Source organism: Haematobia irritans, chromosome 3 (genome assembly GCF_050003625.1).
Source record: "Haematobia irritans isolate KBUSLIRL chromosome 3, ASM5000362v1, whole genome shotgun sequence".
Taxonomy (NCBI): Eukaryota; Metazoa; Arthropoda; class Insecta; order Diptera; family Muscidae; genus Haematobia; species Haematobia irritans.
Window position 1 is genome coordinate 148,204,390 of NC_134399.1, and position 16,311 is coordinate 148,220,700.

The 16,311-nt window shown below is 32.5% G+C and overlaps 1 protein-coding gene and 1 long non-coding RNA gene across 3 annotated transcripts in view; one reads left to right on the forward strand and one right to left on the reverse strand.

Moving 5' to 3' along the window:
* Positions 1-3,354: 3,354 nt before the first annotated feature.
* LOC142231670 (uncharacterized) lies at positions 3,355-3,942 on the reverse strand. The gene is made up of 2 exons (XR_012720856.1): positions 3,814-3,942; positions 3,355-3,658 (listed from the first exon to the last, which is right to left on the reverse strand). It is a non-coding gene; the product is annotated as an uncharacterized LOC142231670 (long non-coding RNA).
* Positions 3,943-11,932: 7,990 nt separating this feature from the next.
* pot (zona pellucida domain protein papillote) overlaps positions 11,933-16,311 on the forward strand; it is a 232,659-nt gene continuing 228,280 nt past the window's right edge. Inside the window, exon 1 of one of the 2 annotated variants that reach the window (XM_075298581.1) lies at positions 11,933-12,076. The gene's annotated coding sequence lies outside the window, so the exon portion shown is untranslated. Of the gene's footprint in view, positions 12,156-16,311 lie in introns of both variants that reach the window. The other variant, XM_075298582.1, reaches the window with a different exon arrangement.

Sequence of the window (16,311 nt, forward strand, 5' to 3'; positions counted from 1 at the left end):
AAAAAAAAACAAAATCAACAAGAAGAACAACAATGGTTAATAAGGTAAAAAAACAACAAAATTGAAAAAAAACAACAGAAAACACAATATTATTATTAAATTACATTATAAATTATTATAATTATAAAAACAAACAAGAACAACAACAAGAAATGAAAATATTATTATATAATAATGCGTAACAAATGATTAAAACCACAAAAGTATGATGAAAAAATGACGTATTGAGAACGTTGTATGATTTTGATCAAAGAAAAGAAAAATAAAAAAATAAAAAACAATTTTTCGATTTGTTAAAAAATATACATAAAAAAATATTCAAATTGTTCTTTCATTTAAAGGAAATTTTATTAATGGTAAGAAGCAAGCTAGGGGTATCTTCAAAATGCTCAATAAAAGATTGTCTAAAATAAAGATGCACACAGATCGTAACGGTCAGCTTGTTCAGACAAGAGTAATGGAAAAATGGAATTCTACACTGAAAGAAAAGCATGCCCGGTTCCAAAGATTTTATCTTTACACTAATGATTTTGGTTTTGATTCTGAGCCAAAGGAGCGGAGAATTCAAGTAAATAAGAAAAAAATTATGTTCTTGATTTTAGGAGACAAAATTTAACTTATTCGTTTTGTCAGATTTCTTCTTCATGTGCTATCAGAGTCCTTTAAAATCGTGTCAACGACAACTTAAATTTCCAAATTTGGACTCGACAGCAAGTCTTTAAAATAAAGTGTTGAAAAGATCTACTATTTTTAAATGCCATTTTAAGTGAAATCACAAGTTTATGGACTTTTGGACAAGGAAAAAACTTTATATTAGAGAAATTCGTCTTCTAAGCAAAATTTGCACTCGTATTTGGAAGACATGAAATCTTTGACCTCACACAATATTTTATCAGTGTATGTTAAGCAAAATTCGGATTTATATTTTAAGGACTTGAAATCAATGGCCTCACGACAATATTTTGTTGGATCATCTCCAATGAATTTTACATGGGCTTGCCATAGAACGGAAATACTCCATTTTTGGATCCTTTGCATTGTTTTAGAAGTTGTGCCTTGGAAGTTCGTTTGAATGAAGAAATTTAAAATACTAAAAAACAATTTTTTTTCCAATTTCACTTTTTATTTTTTATCAGTAGTTTTTGTTCCACTTTTATTTTCTTATTATCTAATTATTACAAATTGAAAAACTTCGCTTCCACCGGTGGTTGAACCTGGGTCTGTTGGCACCATAACAGAACGCCTTAGCACACTCAGCCACAAACGCTATTGAACACGATGCATCAAAACGTCTATGCAAATGTTTGTGAAATGGACGTAATATGAAACCACGCATGACATTCTAACTACTTCCTGAAATGTTCTTTATTGTTATGAATGAAAAAATAAAGAACACTTGTTCAAATCTCCCCAGCGGCAATTTTTTGTATTAAATATTTTTCCAAAAAAAAAGTTTAAGATATACTTTAAAAGAAATGTTTGTAGACTTGTCCAAAAGCACTGAATTGGAAGTGTCACATCGCCCAATTTTAGTTTGGGCCGTCATACGCCCCATAAAAATATGTGGGTGTTATGACCGTTTGAATATAATTGAATATAAAGAATATCTTAAAACAACAAAATATATTTTTTTTCATACTTCAAAAGTTATATATGATTACTTCATCTATCCATTATATATTTTTAAATATTTAATAGATAGATATGACTCTTATTGACAAATATCGAATCCTTCTATTATTTCATATGCTGCAAGATGAAGTAAAACTAGCCTATTTTCATCGTTTGTTTTTTTTACCATATTTCTTCTCAGTGTACGATAGAAATGAAAAAGCGGCTAAAGTGGCACTACGACGACCTATTTCGCTCGTGAAATAGGTCGGTTTAAGCTCATATATTATATATTGAAACATGAAAATTCGGAAATGCTGAATTGAAAAATATGTATTTTAAACTGAAAATTGGAACGAGATGAGATGATCGATGTGCTGCTGATGGGTACGTGAAAGAAATCGCGCGCGCGATTTATTTCATGTACCCATCAAAAGAGTATAGAATTTAGATATTTATTTTAAAAATTGACATGAACTGGAGCATCGGTCTATCAGTGGCAAGTTGCATCAATTTCCTGTACGGTATATTCTTTTTCATCTGCATTAACCTTGCAGTTAAAGAACTCAAGAAAATGTTAATATATTTTTTGTCAAATCGTAATTTCCTTCACATCTCAAAAACCTCTAATCATTCCAAGAGAAATGAAACGACTTTCCTAGATTTTCAAATTTTTAATTTGCCTTAACATTTACATACTCATCTCTTCCGACATAAATGCATATTTTAGCTTAGTCATCATTTCTAATGTAGACAGACTCCAATGGAAACAAAATGCCCAATAACATTAACAACAGTTCTAACGCCTCATTAATTAGAATTAAAGGAGAAAACAATAGGAAAAATCAACATACTGCACCATGTTGGATGACCCTATTCCATAGATGATGATGATAATGTTTGCTGTCATTGTTTGGTTGCAAGTGGCCGCTATTGAAACAAGTGTTTTAAAGGCCCAGCATGGCCGCAAGTACCTTGGAAACAATTTCCATAAGCTGCAGTCTCACTCAAAGAGAAAGCTACTTAAGGTCTTAGAACATATACAGTAGAATGAGGGAAAGGGAATTTTTTTTTCGAACTATTAATCATTTCTTTGATTGGTAATTGGTTACATTTTACCTTTCTCCACAGCACCCCATAGCTTCACCATATCACCCAGGGTAATTTAAATTGAATCCAATAATTCTAACATTACCAACTACTACTTTGTTGGTTCTTAAATTAAGGCAAAAAGCCAGATTCACAGAAAATGTATGTTGATTCCTACATGCTGTATATAGAGAAGGGAGAACAAAAAAAAAAAATCAAATACTTTTTTAGCTTTTATGGGTTTCTTCAACCTATAGAGATTTAAGTACTTCTTATTGTATTGCTTTGATTATAACTTGGTAACAATTAAGTTTGCATGACTTGTTGGTGTTGGACCTTATGAGATTTTCATAAAATTCTTTATACGACGATGATGTGAGTTCAGAAAACATATCAATACCCAAAAATTCAATCAGGTCTCTATGTATTTACCTCTGCTTGGAAACCAGCAGGTCTCTATGGAGAATAATTTTTGTTTGCCAAAATCTCAAGAAAAGAAACAATATCAATTTTTATGCACAATTAATATTAATGAATATTTTGCGCTCGTTCTTTTTTTGTGTTACTCTTATTGCCTACCTCAGGTGGTGGACATTGGACCATAATATTTATGTTATGAACTTTTTTGGCTTGTTTTAAAGGTTCAGGTAAGGGTTCAGTCGATCATGATTTATTACGGCTGTGCACGGCAAATTTAAGAGGAACATAATAAGCATATTTTGTTCGTTTTTTGTTAGGGTAAATCAAATATTTCCAAAGAATTTGTGTTCAAGGTAGTTGTCGCCAATTTATAAAAGTTTTGTTACTGTTTGCGATTTTTCCCCAATGGATTGAACAAAAGAAATCCGATTAGTTTCATGCATGCCAGATTTCGTAAATCTTTTTCAATATAAGCATACACAGTCAATACAAATTATTAGAAGCAATTTTCGATCAATTTTTTCACAGAACGTAAGACCTAAAGTTTGGTTAATTTGAGATATACGACAAATTTTAGAGGTTTTGTGAGAAACAAGACATGTGTCAAATTTAAATTGGAGCTGCTATATTACTTCTCAAGTTTATTCTTGTGAGAAGTATTTTAGAAATATAATAATAATAATAAATATTTACCATAATTATTTATGAAAATCAGGTGCTTGAGACATATACTGCAATCTACAGTTTTCGACTATTTTCACTTATTGTAATCTTCAAAATTTACCAATTGATTATTTTGAATGTCTAGTCGATTTTTGACGTTGGCTGAAATAAAATAATTAACTTATTTTAGTGACCAAAAGCGAGTAATTAAATTTTAATGAAAACAAGTATATCGGGCCGTAAGTTCTGCCAGGCCGAATATTATGTACCCTCCACCATGGATTGCGTATAAACTTCTACTAAAGACGTTCATCCACAATTGAATTACTTGGGCTGCGGCCGAAGGCAAGGCATCTTAAAACTTCTTAACTTCATCTTCTAAATAGTAAATTAGTCCATGCGGGATATATAGTAAACAAATGAAAGGTCGATTAAATACATATATATTCAGTTCTTGACCGGTGTATATAGGGAAAAAATAACTACGAACTAATATGAACTTTTGTGCGGTAATTATAGAGCCAGAATTGAAATATCGGGGTCGCTTTATATGGGGGCGATATATACAATTATGAACACGAGACTACCAAAAAATGGAACATTTTTTATTGTTTGGTAGGTTGGTAAAATTCTTAATGTTTTGGAAGATTTTTCAAAATATTTCTTTCCAACTATGAAATGCTTCATAAATTTTCTATAGAAATAACAAAATATTGACATTATATTTTCACAAAATGTTCTATGGCAATAAAATTTTGGTAGACTATTTTTGGCTCGAGTGGCAATCGTGATTTTTCTGTGATTGGGGATCGGTTTATTTTGGGGGCTATATATAATATAGATCGATACGGACCAATTTTGGCATGGTTGTTATCGGCCATACACTAGCGAAATGTACCAAATTTGAACCGGATCGGACGAATTTTGCTTCTCCAAGAGGCTCCGGAGGTCAAATCTGGTGATCGGTTTATATAAGGGCAATATATAATTGTGGACCGATATGGACCAATTCTGGCATTGTTGTTAATCGCAATAAAAATCTGGGGATCGGTTTATATGGGCTATATATAATTATGGACCGATGTGGACCAATTATTGCATGGTTGTTAGAGAACATATACCAAATTTCAGCCGGATCGGATGAAGTTTGCTTCTCGTTGAGGCTCCGCAAGCCAAATCTGGGGATCGGTTTATATGGGGGCTATATATAGTTATGGACCGATGTGTACCAATTTTTGCATAGTTGTTAGGAACCTTATACCAACACCATGTCGATAGCTTGTTTCGTTCGGAAGTTAGCGTGATTTCAACAGACGGACGGACGGACATGCTTTCACGACGAACCAGAATATATATACTTTATGGGGTCTTAGAGCAATATTTCGATGTGTTACAAACGGAATGACAAAGTTAATATACCCCCATCCTATGGTGGAGGGTATAAAAAAAATTTGAATTGAAAGGTGAGCGTTATGTGTCTCAGCAATCAACTCTTCAAGGTTTTGAAAAAGCTGCAAAGTTGACTTTTTCAAAATTCTCAAAATTGGAAGAACTCAAATTTAAATATAATGAAAGGATTTATAAATGGGGATAATGAAATAAAATAGATTAAAAAGGAAATTATTGTAATAAATGTACACTAAAAAAAAGTGAACCCTACATCACAATAAAGCCAATTTGATTGTAGTTTTGAGAAAGTTTCTTTGACTTTAATAATTTTTTGCATACGTTAGTTAAATGAACTAAAAAAGGGGAAACAATTATACACAAAAAAGCATAAAGATTTACTAATTTGTGCCTCCCACAAAATAATAATAGCGTCCGTCGTGAACTTCGTATGTTACTAAAGACACTTTTCCAATTTTGAACAAAGAAATTTCATTAACAAGTGAAAAAAAAAATTATGCCTATTAAATTTTCTTGAATTGGTCGAAAAATATTTACTTATTTTTGTGAAATAAGCGTGACATCTGCGTTAAAATTAACCAAAATTTGCCTTCCTGGTGGATTCACAGTTTTTTGAATGTAAAAATATCACTGATATTTTGCATGTTCGAGTCTACCAAATGGCTTCAGGAGCAAAAATAAGTGAAAACGAAAATTCAAATCGAAAAACTAAAAATTAAAGATTATCCCATTTATTTGTTTTGCAATATTATTGGAATTATCCATTTCGATAAAATAATGTTTTCAATCGTAGCACAGTATGTTACACCGCCAATCAGACACGACAAAAATAAAAATAACAACTTTAAAATTTTATGATTATGTTTTTGAAAACCGTTATTTGAAATGTTAAAACTGAATTAAGTTTTGAAGTTAAATATAAAATTTCTTTGAGTGTATCATAAAAAAGGAGATCTATCGTATTTATAGAGAAGTATATTGTTATCCAAAACTTTAGGTACTAAATGTATCACAGATGGTTCGAATCCATTGCTCATATATTTGCCTTGGTCATGGCCACACACAGGTTTGTTTCTTAAGTCTTTTGTTTTTGCCGATCATAAAAAAAAAAACTTTTATGTGGTTCTAATTGGTTTAATGTTAACAACTTTCAAAAGTTGTTAACATTATTGGTGGAAATAAAATTAAACAAGCTTAGGTAATAGAATTTGGATAGAGCATATCCTAATTATTGTGAAAGTAGAAATAACACATTTTCTAGTGACTGGAAAGATCATAACAATTTAAAGCAATTTGGGTATACATGCATGTCGTCATCAAGTGTACGATGACGCAAGGAAATGACATCAGTCATACATCTATTATCTGATGGATAAATGTTTGTGGTTTTATTATATATTTATGTGGATATATCGAATAATTGTAGTTTAATATATGGGTGCATTGTACCAAATTGAAATTGATATACTCGATAAGGAAATGTTGGTCTATTGTGCAACTACAACTACAAGTTTTTCACATCTATTAAATAATTGTAGCAGAAAATGTTATAATGTTATATAATTAATTTAGGGAATCGCAATACACTGGCGATGAGTATATATTGCGTATTTTGTCTTAATTTGTGGTTTTTCCAATTTCCATTTTGTGGTTTATTTCGTTTTGGTTACTAGCTAGAAGAGCTGAATGGTTTGCTCTCTTTATAATACTTTACACTTTAAAATCTAGTCTATTAATAACGGTTTATAAAACAAAAGAACAAACAAACACAACAACTTAAAGGTATTCTACCGTAACTCACGCAGCCATTTAATAACCCATTGGGAACCGGATTGACGCTGTTTTACTAGAAACTTCAAATTTTCTATTGAAAAGTTTAAGAGAATATGATTGATTTGATTTAAATATACTACCAAACGGCGTACTATAACTTCGTACAAATTAGGGTCCTTTTCTTGGTTTTGAGTTTTGAGCCCACGAACCAGCATTTCCGGAAAGCTGCTTGAAAGTCAATAAGGGTAAGTTTTTTTGAATCGTACTTCCCGGTCATGCCTCAACATCGGTGAAAAAGCTGAATATCAACGAAAAGAAGGTTATGCTGTGTAATTCGTGGAACCAGCTGGTTCTGGTGTACTATGATCTTTTAACGAACTCTATTGATGCGTTTGAGCCTATCTTTTGCAGCACGTCGAGGTCAAAAAGAAATGGTTTCTTAATAAATCGCATCAGTTGATGTCACTGATGAAAGAAACTAATGTCAAACGACAATGCTTTACATAAATATTTCCTATAAGAAAATTTTGTTGAAAATGAAAAAAAAAAGAATAAGTTGTTAAATTATAATATTTAATTTTTTTATCTGTTCTAACACTGGAAGTTTTAATTTTCTTTACTATACTTATAACAACCTTTTTTAAAATAAACAATATTTTTTATGAGAAAAATTCATATACAAGAAAAGAATTATGGTGTTTCTGACTTTTTTATATCCGTCTTTGTCTTTTGCATTTGTTAAGAGAAAATGTTTTGAAATATTTTCGTAAATCAATCGACAACTCTTAATTCTAATTTTTCGTTACCTTTCTTCATTTTTTAATTCTATCAACCTTCTAAGAATACACAAAGAACTACTGTTAATAACGGTTCGACAAGGGTTATTAGCCAAACATAAGTACTGGCTTAGCGAAAAAACTGCCGCAAGCAATACAAAGACAACAGAAAATATATTCTCGTTGAACAACAACAGCAACAATAAAAGCAGAACCAAAAAATCATCCAAGTCTGACTACAACACTTTACTCGACAATACCAAGCTCATTTGAAACGAACTAAAGCAAACAAAAACAAAAATAAAACCAAAACACCTCTCTAATATTTCTAATAGAACCAAATAAGCAACACCAAGTCAAAAACGAACGACAACACCACTCACACCCTAGCCAACAATATTTTCTGAACGTTTACCTTGAAAGGTGCAACCGCAACGAGTGAACAAAAAAACTTTAACAAGAAACAAAAGAAATATAAAATTTAATTCACCATACCCACCACTACTTTAGTGGCAGGAAAGCCAACATTTCTATATACAGATATATGGACCATAAGTTAACGTTAGAAAAAGAGTTTGCCATCAATGTGGTGAAAAGAGTTGGCTGATGTGGAGTTTGATAAGCGAAAACTGTTGGCTCTGAGGGAAGCTTGTAAACGAATAAAAGTCTCCACTATTCGTAAATGCTGTGAGTCTGCAGGGATGGGACTATTGGTGTAAAGATTTGAGGATAAAAAAATGATAGGCATTGAATGATCTACATTTATGTGTTGAAACCTATAATATCAGATTTTATATGGCTTCCTTTCATAAATATTTTTCTCGGATTGAAAATGGAAAACGTCTCTGGATCGAGATCCTGAGGTCTAAATCCTATGTGGCAATATATATGATAGTTTTAATCTGCACGGAAATGTGGTTACTAAATATATATTGATCCTAGATCTATTGAGGCAATGACAAACATTTTAAACTTATTTTCCGTCCTGTGGTTACCACTTATTTAATATCTATATTCAAATCAGACTTTAACAATTTGAAAATCCCGAACATGAATTTTATTTGCTTTATTTCCCAGCCAATGAAAGCTTCAAAAAAAGAAGTTTGAAGACCATCTATCATAGGTGGTTTGTATGATTTGTAATAAATTCTTAGGTTTGTTAAAATAGACAAAATTTAAATAATGTGTAGCATTTTATTAATTCTTACTATATTGTTAACCTATTTGAAACAAAATTACCCATTAAAAATATGGAAAACTTAAATTATAAAAACTTAAATTAAAAGAACTTGCTGTGTAGCTAAAATAATGAACATCTTTGGGATCCCATTTTTGGAAGTGCTTTTAAAGTTGTGCCAAATTTTTGCTGGGTTCCAATGAATTTTTAGAGTAGTACATTCTAATTCGCTAAATTGGCTTTATAATGGCTTTGAATTGCTTTAATACGAGGGCAGTTCGGAACTTCTTAGCATAGCACAAAAAGCGCGGTATAAACAGAAGAAAGTTAAGTGTTTTGGAAACTTCTCTGTTATGAACACATGTTAAATTTTGTTTCGATCTGGCAACTCTTTCAGATAGAAACAGGTGTTCAAAAAAGACGCATCCGCAATTTTTTTTAAAAATGGAAAAATTAGAAATGCGTGCTGTCATTAAATATTTACAGAAAAAAGGTTTATCGGGACAAGAAATTCATAATGACATTGTGAATGTGTTAGGTGAAAGTGCTCCTTCATATGCAACAGTAAAAAATTAGGTTGCTGAATTTAAACGTAAATTGAAGATGAGTTTAACGTAAATTGAAGATGAACCACGTAATGGACGTCCAAAAACAGCAACAACAACAATAATTGTAGCCAAAGTGCATGATATGGTATTAAATGATCGACGAATAAAAGTGCGTGAAATGGCTAATGGCTTAAGAATGAACATTTCTCAAGCTTGTTTGGATCATTTTAAGCGAAATAGAATGGATTTTAAGCGTCTCTTCATAACTGTTGATGAGACATGGATCCACCACTATACTCCAGAGACAAAAGAACAATCCAAACAATGGACTGAAGCTGGAGGAAGTGCCTCAAAGAAGGCAAAAACCATTTAATCGGCTGGTAAGGTTATGGCAACGGGTTTTTGGGACTTCAAAGGTATTTTATTGATTGACTATCTGCAAAAGGGTAAAACAATAATTTCAGAGTACAATTGCAACCTTTTAGATCAATTAAATGTACAAATTCGAGAAAAACGTACTGGCTTACAACACAACAAAAAAAAATCATCAAGACAACGCACCAGCACACAATATTGTTTTAACAATAGCTAAAATCAACGAATTAAAGTACAAGTTTCTTGACAACCCACCTTATCCTCCTGATTTAGCTCCCAGTGACTTTTACTTGTTTCCAAATCTAAAAAAAAATCCTTGCTGGAAAGCGTTTTACCTCAAATGAAGATGCAATTACAGTTGTAAACCACTATTTTGAAGACCTTGAGGAAAACTATTTTAATCAAGGGATAGAATTTTTAGAAAAGCGTTGGACTAAGTGTATTGAAGTTTCAGGAGATTATATTGAAAAATTATAATATTTTTGAAAACCTAACTATTCTCTTTCATTGATAGGCTGAGAAGTTTCCGAACCGCCCTCGCAAATGAAAAAAAGTAATAACAATAATAAATAATATTTACATGGGATTGTCATGGGATGGAAGCAGCGTTACCGTTGTGCGACTTTAGTTGCATTTTGCAACCTTTCTAACGTCATGCGACTTTTTTAAAATATGCAAAATGTGCGACTTTAGTCGCACGCATGCGAGAAAAGGGAAGTGCTTCAATTTGAAACAATTTTTATGAATGGGAATGCATTGCCGTGATCTTTACGTGGGAGCCACCGTTGTGCAATGGCCCTCCTTGGTCATGGATTCAACCTCAGTTTCGACCAAACAGCAAAATGTGTTTGAGCGGAAGTGTTTCAAAGCTTCTCTAAGTACTTCAATATGATGAAACGCCGTTTCAACTCGGCTATAAAAAGGAGTTCACTTGTCATTGAGCTACCCATAGAAGGACTCATTAATAAGCGAGAAGTAAATCACGAATAGTATCACAATGGACACCTAACCTACTCGGTGTTCTGGTTCCTTCAGTCCTTGTTTTATTGCATACTGCCAAAAATATTTTTTGCTAATTATCTAAAATATTTACTGGAAGTCGTTCGTTTACTCCAAAAAGCCAACAAAAGAGAGCCTGAGAAAAATCAAATGTCACGTTTGAGAAATAGAGCAGTTGCAAGCTTTGCTAGGGATTTTTTGATTTGTTTTTTGAAAAACTTGTTTTTTTGAAAAAGTGTAGTATAAAAAAAAATATTTTTATTATTTTAATTGATTTAAAAGCTTTAAATTGACTGATGGTAAATTGGCACTGGATGGCATTCGCGTATATTGCTGCTAATTTTAGTAAAGAGAAAAAAATCAATTTTTCCTCTCGTGCAAATTTACGTTTTACTGGTTTTTAATATAAATTAATTACAATAAGTTGGTAAAATATCTTTTTATGTTACAGGGACTGTTCTTGTATTGTTTTTGTGTTGTTTTATAGAACAAATGCAAGCGACTTTTTGTGCGACCAGTTTTGGAATATGCGACTTTTTCAAAATTTTCAACGGTAACACTGACTGTGATAGCTCGTTGTTAAAGTCTGATTGTCTTACAATTTGGCAAGGGGTCTTGTTTCAGTTCAAAATTTTGGTCTATTTTTGTTGGACTTTAGATTTCCTGTTTTAGTTACAAAATGTATTTTCATGTGTGACATGGACGGAAGGACACTATATAACATATATTTATTTATTTTTGAGTACTGTAAAAATGATTAACTCTAAATTCATAGTTTAAAAAATTAATTTTTAAAGTTAACCTCTATAGACTTTCCATCCCTGTGCAACTCTAAATCTCTTGGTGCTATTGCGCTTGAGCCAAGTATGTTGGGGCTGATCACTGTGTTGGATCATTTTGATTACAGCAGATCAACCTAAGCTTATAATGTTTGCTAAACGTGGTGCTAAGGCCATACGAAAAGCAACAAAGCAGCTCTGTTGGCTACTCAGCCAACACATTTTACCCACACGTTCGTTCGCTCACGGGCTCAGCGAACAGCAGCACCATGTAAAGCTGCCTTGCTACCTAGCTAGCTAACTTGGCTTGAAAGCAGAGCCGGGGTATGCCAAAGCGATTGCAAATGAATGAATGCCGTTGGATCGTTGTTGGCTTAATGGTGTTGGCTATAATCAAACTTTTGTGTGTAGTTAGTCGTGAGATGGTAACTGAATCGAACGGGTAATATTACGGCAAAGGTGAGGCGCCTGTTTATTTTGTTTAGAGAGTGAACGGATGAGATTTATTCAAACGATCAAATGTATTTTTAATAACACGGTATGGTCTCAAAGAAGAAAAAAAAAAAATAATTGATCGATAAAATAGAGTCTTTGGGGTGTTTGATGGCCATTAACAATGTGAAAGTGTTATAAACAAAATAATTTAATCTAATAAAATTGATTTGTATTTGTACAAAAAAAAAAAAAAAAAAAAACAACAACACTAACGCAGTATAATGTATGTTAGATTGTATTTTATATAATTATAAAATCATCATAGTCAAGCAACAAATAAAAAGAGAAACAAAAATAACTACAACAAAATCACCAAAACAAGTTTAACAAAGTAAAGAAAAAGCAAATATTGCAAATAAAAGCTGATCTAATGTTTTTCAAAGCTTTTACGAGTTTATACATGTAGTGGTACTCTAAAAGAGAGAAATAAATACAAAAGCAGTGAATAATATGAAAAAATTAAAAACCCCAAAAGTTATAAAAAAATATATAATATGTGATACAACACACTCACAAACACACAAAATCATATTTAAATAAAAGAATAATACATAAAATTGTTGATGGAATGTAATCGTGTTTGGCCTAAAGGAATTTATAAATTGCAGTTCAATGAAAAATTTCATTACATTCTTTAAAAATAAATAATAATAATTTTATGAAAGTTTTTCACAATTTTTTTATTTTACAAAAAAAAAAAACACTTGTATTACAAATTATTTCAAACCCCTCTTCTTAATGTCAATAGCCTGCAAAGTCACTAACACCGTCTTCAATTGCTAAATTATTTCTTCAAGCTGTGAAGGTCACGAAACCAACGCAAATTCATTAAAAATGTTCCCCACTACAAGTGGATAAGAGAAGCAATACAAATATAAGAAAAAACACATCATTAACATCAACAACTTCGACATAATCCTCATCTTCGAAAAACCCACATATCATGCAGAAAACGAATAATATTACTGACAACACCAACAACAATATAAAAATAATAATACATAATTAGTTAAGTGGTCAAATATTGGCAAAAAAGAAAAATCATTCTAATAAACCAAAATAGTAGTCCACAATTTTTTTTTTTGGTTATGTACAAAGCAAAGACATGTCATTCAATTGTAATTAATGGACTTATATCCAAAAAAAAAAAAATAAGACATTATTCAAATCTATGAAAAATGGTTTCATAGACTTTAATAATCTTAAAGAAATGTCAATAATGTCTTTAATTTAATTCTAAAGTTATATAGCCTCCTCGAAGAATAATTAAAAGATTGGGCAAAAACACAATATCTTTTGACTGTAACAATTTAGTTGGCGGTCCAAATAAATACCACAGTTTAATTAAGTATTATCTTCTGATATAGGCGTATTTGTGAAACCCTGTCTCAGTCAAATTCAGTACAACCAAATTTGAACCATTGGTATGACAGCTGCATCTAATTCGGAATCGATATACAGGTTGGCTGATATGTAATACAACAAACTAAAGCGTACTTTTTAAAAAAATTTATGTTCGAAAACAAAAAATGTCGGAAATAACATTAAATTTTAGAATAACTTTAGAGTTGTTCGAAATGGCTGCTTTTGCCATGAAATATGGTATTCAAAGCGCCAACAAAGTAATCACAAGCTGCACCAATATGGCTCTGCGGTATATTTTGCCCATTTCCGGCTAAAATATATCGACACTTTGGTATATTTTAGTGCCAACCTTACTCTCCAAAATGCCCCAGGCTCTAATCGAACTGAGATTCGACGATTTTGTTGGACATTGTGCGGTAGAATTGAAGCAAGGAAACTGGTTTTTATGTTCAATTCCGCTTTTAGGAAATTTTGCCGATAATATTTGGGATTTGTTTGAGCCCACCGTCAATGAATACGAGTTGAAGCTGACACCATCGGCGGCGCTTGAGTTCTGGTAGTCAATCGAAGGTGTAAATATTTAGCAGAGCTCTTGGCAATTAAACATGATCATTTTGATTATTAACAAACGGCCCAATTTGAAATGGCTTTTCATAGGAGAAAACCAAAATAGGGAGCCACCGTGGTGCAATGGTTACCATGCCCGCCTTGCATACTCAAGGTTGTGGGTTCGATTCCTGCTTCGACCGAACACCAAAAAGTTTTTCAGCGGTGGATTATCCCACCACAGTAATGCTGGTGACATTTCTGAGCGTTGCAAAGCTTCTCTTTGAAACGCTCAGAGTCCGAACGACAATGTGGAACGCCGTTCGGACTCGGCTATAAAAAGGAGGTCCCTTGTCATTGAGCTGAACATGGAATCGGGCAGCACTCATTGATAAGAGAGAAGTTCACCACTGTGGTAACGCAATGGAGTGAATAGTCTAAGTGAGTATGATACATAAGGCTGCCACCTAACCTAACATAATTAGGCTACTTTCGTGCAAGCAAAGCAACTCCTTGACTCTTTCCATTCAAATTTTTTGTGCATCGGTGAGCTCTTGCTTTGTTTGGAAATTCAATGGCTCATTTTCAATATGTGTTGCATCCGTTTTTAGTTCACATTTAGGACGTTATGTAACACTGAATTTCATCACCAATAACATTATTTCTGAATAACATTAAATTAAATGTCACTGGTATAAATCTGTCAGCTGTCAGACGTGCAGTTTAGAAATAATAGCGATCTGAATTTGGTTGCAAATACCTATAAGCTACCATGATCACCTCACATATGTTTTAATATTCGAACGGGGAACATATAACATGACATTCCCAAGCATTTTTGTGTTTGGATAGAAAGAAACATTTTTGCTTCAAAAATGTTCCCCCACCAAAAATAACATGTTTTTCTGCGTATATAAATCGATCTCCAGAGATCCCTTCTTGAGCATATGATATACGAATTTTTCATCAGATTATCTTAAATGTGTTATGTATGACGCTAACGAAAACTTTTTATACCCTCCAACAAAGGGTGGTGGTATATTAACTTTGTCATTCCGTTTGAAACACATCGAAATATTGTGTCGTGGTGAAATTCTGAGTCGATCTGAGCATGCCCGTCCGCCCGTCTGTTGAAATCACGCTAACTTCCGAATGAAACAAGCTATCGACTTGAAACTTGGCACAAGTAGTTGTTATTGATGTAGGTCGGATGGTATTGCAAATGGGCCATATCGGTCAACTTTTACGTATAGCCCCCATATAAACGGACCCCCAAATTTGGCTTGGGGATCCTCTAATAGAAGAACATTTCATCCGATCCGGCTGAAATTTGGTACATGGTGTTAGTATATGGTCTCTAACAATCATTCAAAAATTGGTCCACATCGGTCCATAATTATATATAGCCCCCATATAAACCGATCCCCCGATTTAGCTTGCGGAGCCATAAGAGAAGCAAATTTCATCCGATCCGGCTAAAATTTGGTACATGGTGTTAGTATATGATCTCTAATGACCATGCAAAAATTGGTCCACATCGGTCCATAATTATATACAGCCCCCATACACTGTTAGAAAAATATGTTTTTCATATGTTCCGATATAAACAAAATGTGTTTCGGGCACAATTTGTAAACACAATATATTTAAGTGCCAACATGTAATGTTCCTAAACTAACACTAAATGTTTGGGACACATATGTTAATATGTTAAAATATATTATGTTTGGGGTATGAATGTTTCATAAAAATAATATGTGTGAATGTAAACATATATAAATTTACAAATTTCGAGCAAACATATATATGTTTACAATTTCTGTGAAATGGTTGTATGTTGTTTCGGAAAACTGCTTTATGATAAGGCCAAAAATTTTATATGCTTAAGTCTAAATATTATTTAATTTGAATATTAGAATGAGTATTCGGAGTAAAGAGAATAGACATTCGGAACCAAGAGCATAGAGATTTGAAAAAAACAGCATGTGTTTTCGCCTTGAGAGGAGAATTTTATGTATGCGGGGACTGTAAATTTTTAATAACCCACATTTCGAAGTTTCATTATAAAAATTTAATATAGCATAAATGTCTAAATTGCAAAAAAAAAATTGGTTCGGTCGGAGCAGGAATTGAACCCACGACCCTTTGCATGCAAGGCAGGCATGCTAACCACTGCTCCACGTGGCCAACAAATGTATGTTTCTTTTAAATAACGTTATGTTTGCATGGGCTCGTGGGCGCTGCAAAGTATGCTATATAAATGTAACTTGTAACGATAATTGTCTACT